Source organism: Mesoplodon bidens (genome assembly GCF_964165515.1).
Source record: "Mesoplodon bidens genome assembly, chromosome: 18".
NCBI classification, from domain to species: Eukaryota; Metazoa; Chordata; class Mammalia; order Artiodactyla; family Ziphiidae; genus Mesoplodon; species Mesoplodon bidens.
The window spans coordinates 45,559,474-45,566,154 of NC_138175.1; positions in this window are offsets into that span (position 1 = coordinate 45,559,474).

Below are 6,681 nucleotides of genomic sequence, written 5' to 3' on the forward strand. Positions count from 1 at the left end.
TTGCCAAGGCCTGGAGCATCTTTCCTTCCATATCAGGACTCTGGGCATCTAATGGAGGTGAAGCACTGCCCGAGAAAATCTCCTGTCTTTCCTGGTACCTTTCCCCTCCACCTCAGGCTTTTTCCTTCAGATTCTTACTTTAGTAGAGTCAATTAAGCCAGTGATGTTTTTAAACTGCCAGAACCACTTTTATTTCTATTGCAGTAGGAAGATGACCAAGTAAATTGATGACCTTGGCACCCTATCTTAGGAAGTCTACTACTGGATCTTTTCTGTTAGATGAAATAATTACAAAGTTGTGGTTCATTTGCACACTGCATATCATCTGAATAACGTTTCAGAAAAGTTTGGTGACTAAAAGGGACCCTAATGTTCCTTCATTTTCTAAAAGTAATCTATTATGTTTATTAGCACTATAATAGTTCTTACCTTGGGTATCGGAAGCTAGAAAAACAATCTTACCCTGAACCTTGATGTTATTTGTATGGTTGCAGAGCATCATTCTCTCTTATTTCACATGAGGTCACAGAGTGACCTTGTCTGTTTCTCATGTTATTACATCACAGGAAGTAATGTGCTGCAAGGATGAGCTGCAAGTGGCTTAGGCAGTTCCAGAGGGAGGGCTAAGAGCTGGAGCTGGTGCGCTAAGCAGGGCATAGATCCAAGGCTGAGTGAGAGGAGGAGGCTTAGAGCTAGGTCAGGGAGCTTGGCCTCTATTCCTTAAGTGAGCGAAGACTGTTGATGTAACATACTTATATTTGGTTTTAGACCTAGCTTTTTTTTTTTTTGGCTGTCCTGTGCAGCATGTGGGATCATAGTTCCCTGACCAGGATTAATCCCACGCCCCCTGCAGTGGAAATGCTGAGTCTTACCCACGGGACAACCAGCAAAGTCCCTAGATCCAGCTTTCTGGTGGAAGATAAGGGATGTCTGAGGGCTGACTTAAGACAATAATAAAAATCGTAACAATGATAAAAGATGATCACTGAGGGCTTCCCTGGTGGCACAGTGGTTGAGAGTCCGCCTGCCGATTCAGGGGACAGAGGTTCGTGCCCCGGTCCGGGGAGATCCCACATGCCGCGGAGCGGCTGGGCCCACGAGCCATGGCCGCTGAGCCTGCGCGTCCGGAGCCTATGCTCTGCAACGGGAGAGGCCACAACAGTGAGAGGCCCGTGTACCGCAAAAAAAAAAAAAAAAAAAAAAAAATCACCGATTATACTACATAACAAGTAGCACTTAGTAACTAGAAATAGTAACAAGTTCATTAATTAATAAGAAACATGTATAAGTATTAACATATATAAATAGATAATTATTAAATACTTGGTGATGACAATAACTAGTAATCACTTTAATTGCAACCTCCTTTCCATTCCTGATCTCCTTACCCTGCCCTTTTTTCACCTCAGTGCATAACACCTTCCAACACACTACAAAATCTACTCATTTTGTTGGTCTCTCTCCCCGTTGGAATACAACCTCCATGAAGGTGGGGCTTTTTGTCTGTGTTGTTCACTGCTGTATCCCCAGGGCCTAGAACAGTGCCTGGCATATAGTAGGTGCTCAATAGATATAGTTGAACTGAATTGAAATAAAAGTAAATGTACTCAACCTTTACTATGTTCCTGGCATGTTCTAAGCATATATTATTTATATCTTCACTTGAAAATTACTGCCTAGATACAAATAATGAAACTAGTTCAAGGCCACTTGGCAAGTAAAGTAGCTATGCTTGAATTTGAACTCAGGAATTCTGGCTGCAGGGCTTATCACCTTTAAGTACCTCTTCATGGTACTCAGCGAAGGGGTGTGTCTGTTCCAGAAATGTCCTAGTGGTAGAAGCAAAAGAGATTTCAAAATAACCAGGGAGAGGGAGGCCAAGGATGGTCCCTGAGTAGCTGGGTGGGAAATGGGGGCCATTTGCTGAGAGAAAAGACAGTTAGAAGAACTTATTTATATGACTAGGAATGGCTCAGTTTAGGTATGCCTGCAATTATTTAAGTAACTTTCAGTTCTTATGTAACATCAAACTTTCCTTTCTGATTTTATTCATATTATTGTGCTGGTAACTCTGCCAGGTTCTTCACATTTAAGTTTTCATGATAGCTCCATGAGGTACTATTATGAGCCCCAAATGGATGCTTAGGGAGGCTAGGTTATCATCATCTAGTTAGTGACAGAGTCCAGGCCTGATTCTAAAGCTAATATTTCAAATGTGGAAGATAAGGTACCAGAACTGGGTACATCATTAGAGAAGATATATTAGAAATGTGGAAGCAAAAGAGGACTTTGGAGCTGTAAGTTGGGGGGAGTGGAATTATAAACCTGGCTTTAGATATTACACTTGAGATGCCTGAGGGATTCTAGCTGGAGTAGTAAAGCAACCTCGTCCATCATTAATGTTGCTTATGAATCTAATAAGGATGAAATATTTTAATTTTGGAAATAAAGTTTGATATGTGAATTCTTCAGAATGACTTGTGAAATTCTTCAGCCAGGGTTTAAGACATGGTGACTTCTCCCTCTTTTTTTTTTTTTTTTTAAGGCATGATGACTTTTTTTTTCATGATTAATAATGATAATTTTATTTAATTTATTTTTTAAATTAATTTTTATTGGAGTATAGTTGCTTTACAATGTTGTGTTACTTTCTACTGTATAGCAAAATGAATCAGCTATACATATACATATTTCCCCTCTTTTTTGGATTTCCTTCCCATTTAGGTCACCACAGAGCACTGAGTAGAGTTCCCTGTGCTATACAGTAGGTTCCCATTAATTATTTATTTTATACGTAGTATCAATGGTGTATATATGTCAATCCCAACCTTCCAATTCCTCCCACCCCCTCCTCACCCCCGCATGGTGACTTCTAAGTGTGAAATTTCACATCTATATCTTTAAAAGAAAAAAATTTTTTTTGTAAAGGGAAGGTTCCCCACCTACATCTTCTCACCACCCATAAAAATATTCTATCCTTTGCCTAATTTATTAACTCATTCAACAAATATCTGACTGCCTCCTAGGAGTAAAGAAGCAGATACAATTCTCAACACATCAGAGATGTAGAAATCTTATAGTTAGGAGTTGTACCAAGTCAGTCAATTTTGTTTAATACAAACAAACAATTTTAAAAAACACTTCACGTTTCACAATTGCACCTAAATTTTTTTTTTTGAAAAGAAAAGAGAGAACTTTGGAAAAGAATGTTGTTTCTAGGAAAACCTTTTCCTAAGTTTCTAATTCTCCTAATACATATGAAACAACTTCCTCTGCGATCACAATGAGAATCAGCTTAAACCAGGGGGATTTAGTAGAAAATTTTATTGTCTTCCCTACTAATGGCCCAGGACTATAAATTCTTACTGATATGCATATATATATGTTTTTAAATAAATTTGTTTATTTTATTTTATTTTTGGCTGCGTTGGGTCTTCGTTGCTGCGCGTGGGCTTTCTCTAGTTGCAGTGAGCGGGGGCTACTCTTCCTTGTGGTGCGCGGGCTTCTCATTGCGGTGGCTTCTCTTGTTGCGGAGCATGGGCTCTAGGCGCGAGGGCTTCAGTAGTTGTGGCACGCGGGCTCAGTAGTTGTGGCTCGCGGGCTTTAGAGCGCAGGCTCAGTAGTTGTGGCGCACGGGCTTAGTTGCTCCGCGGCATGTGGGATCTTCCCGGACCAGGGCTTGAACCCGTGTCCCCTGCATTGGCAGGCGGATTCTTAACCACTGTGCCACCAGGGAAGTCCCAGTATATATTTTTTTAATTAAATTTTTTTTTTTTGGCCGCACTGCATGGCATGTGGGATCTTAGTTCCCCCAACCAGGGAATGAACCCACACCCTCGGCAATGAAAGCACGGAGTCTTAACCACTGGACCACTAGGGAATTCCCTTACTGATATTTTATTTTATTTATTTACTTGGCTGCATCAGGTCTTAGTTGCAGCATGCGGGATTGTTTCGTTGCGGCGGGCGGGCTTCTCTCTAGTTGCAGCACACAGGCTCTCTAGCTGTGGTGCGTGGGCTCCGGAGCGCACTGGCTCATTAGTTGCGGCACGTGGGCTCTCGAGCGTGTGGGCTTAGTTGCCCTGCAGCATGTGGGATCTTAGTTCCCCGACCAGGGATCAAATCCACGTCCCCTGCATTGGAAGGCGAAGTCTTAACCACTGAACCGCCAGGGAAGTCCCCCCAACTGATATTTTTTTAAAAGTCTCTTTAAGAGATAATTACTGAAATACTTTCAGATGTCATCATATAACATCTGAGTTCAACTTTCAAAAGAATCCAATGAAAGAGGAAGTAGATGTGAGTGTAGACAAACACCACTGGCCATGGGCTGACAGTTTTTATAGCAGGGTGATGAGAATATTGAGGGTTCACTGTACTATACTTTCTACTTTTGTGTATGTTTGAAGTTTTCCATAATAAAGACAAAGCATGAATTTTTAAAAACTTAGAAGGTAGAAATATGCAAAAATGATAACATTTATATTTAAGGTACCACAACAATATTTTTCCCTCTCATTTTCTATATTCTCTATATTCTATTTGAGCATTTCTACTTTTTTATAAGGACAAAACAAAAACAAACAAAAAAACCAAAACCCCATTCTTACTAAGCTCTTTCATCCTTTTGATCCTAGCATTGCCACTTTCTGTGTTTCGGCCATGAACTGACTGCAGTTTATAGATTATCTGAAAAAACACTGATTTTTTTCCTTTTCAGTCATACATTCTGAAATTTGTACATATGAAACTCTACCCTATCTTGCCCTTGTCCTTGAAATTAGGATTCTCCACTTAAGAGGCCTTAGGCAAACTACTTAATCTCTCTGACTCTCAATTTCTTTATCTTAAAGTAGAAAATAAGCCAAATCAGAGGCATGAATGACAATATAGGCAAACAGCAAGGCAGGGAACTAACACTTGGTGAATTTCAGGCATTGTATTAGGAATTTTATACACATTTATTCCTCTCAAAAACATCTCTTTTAAGGAAGAAAAATATGACTACCTCAATATTAAATGGATAAAGGATATGAACATTCAATTATTCAATTAACAAATATTTATGACCACCTACTATATTTTAGGCACCATGCTGGAAGCAATACCAATGGTCAGCAAATATGTGAACAAATGGTCACCTCTATTACATAATCAAAGGAATGCAAGTGAAAACAAAAGCGACTTTTCCATTTTTCACCCATCAAATGGTGAACTTTCAGTAAATGTTTTCTTAGGGTTAGATGAATGTGGTACTTTGGGATCTCTTCTAAAGTGGGCAGACGCATAGATGCACCATCTACCTGAAGGCACTTGAGCAATGTGTATAAAACAGGCTAAAATGTATATTTACTTAAAAAAAATGTCCAACCAGGAGAATGAAGCACACCTAGTGACTGCAGTTTCCAAATACCATTTTGGAAAGTACCAAAATACCCAAAGGAAAAAGGATTCCTTGGAAAATGGCTACTTCACGGTGGGAGCTAGGAAATGAACAAGATGAGCCTGGAACATCCTATTGTGGCAGATAGCAGGCAAGTGATCAAAGACTAGCAGGGTCATATCAAAAGGACACAGGAATCAAATGGAAGAGGATCCCACAAACCACACATGGAACAATCTGAGCATCAATGAGAGTACAACTTAAGTAGGTTTAAACATACTGAATATGATTCACATACACACCCCTCTAAACTCAGTGATTACCATGGCAGAATGTTAGGGAACCAACTCATTATTTTGAAAGCCAATAAGGAGAAAGAAAGAAGCATCTACCCTGCCTTTCCTTATTGTAACATGGATAACCAAACAGTAGTTGAAAGGAAGTTTCTCTTTTTAAAAATATTCTAGGGCTTCCCTGGTGGCACAGTGGTTGGGAGTCCGCCTGCCGATGCAGGGCGCGCAGGTTCGTGCCCTGGTCCGGGAGGATCCCACGTGCCGCGGAGCAGCTGGGCCCGTGAGCCATGGCCGCTGGGCCTGCACGTTCGGAGCCTGTGCTCCGCGACGGGAGAGGCCACAGCAGTGAGAGGCCCGCGTACTGCAAAAAAAAAAAAAAAAAAAATTCTAGCTAATAAAGCAAGAATAATATATCATCATTCTGTAATCCCTAATAAATTAATAGATTTACCAATTGAACATCAATGGCTGCTAACATCATAAAAAGAAAGACACCTAAATATTATGTCTCTCAATATTAACCACCTATAAGTAGTCTTAACAACAACAACGAAAATGGAACCTCAATCTGATCATGCCTCTAGGCATCAAATACCAACTTATAGGAAATACCAAGGATAGAGGAGCAGGTTTAACTACCCATTGGGATGAGCCAGCAAAAACCAAGCTCTGAGAAACTCTCCAAGGCAAACAAACTAGTTTCTTTGAAAAGTTGAATTGCCAGGGGTTGGGGGTGGAGGGGTCTGGGGGAGGAGGATGAAGGAGGATGGATAGATTGAGACTTATGAAACACAACAATCAACTGCAATATGTGAACATTATTTGGATCCTGATAACTTTCAAAAAATTGACATTCATTGAACAATTAGAAATTGGAACACTGGCTATCAGATATGCAATGTTAAGTATTAAGGCAGTGCTGTCAATTTTTTTAAGGCGTGAAAATCTTTTCTAAATTTGTGATATATTTCAGAGGTACATATTAAAATTTTTATAGATGAAATG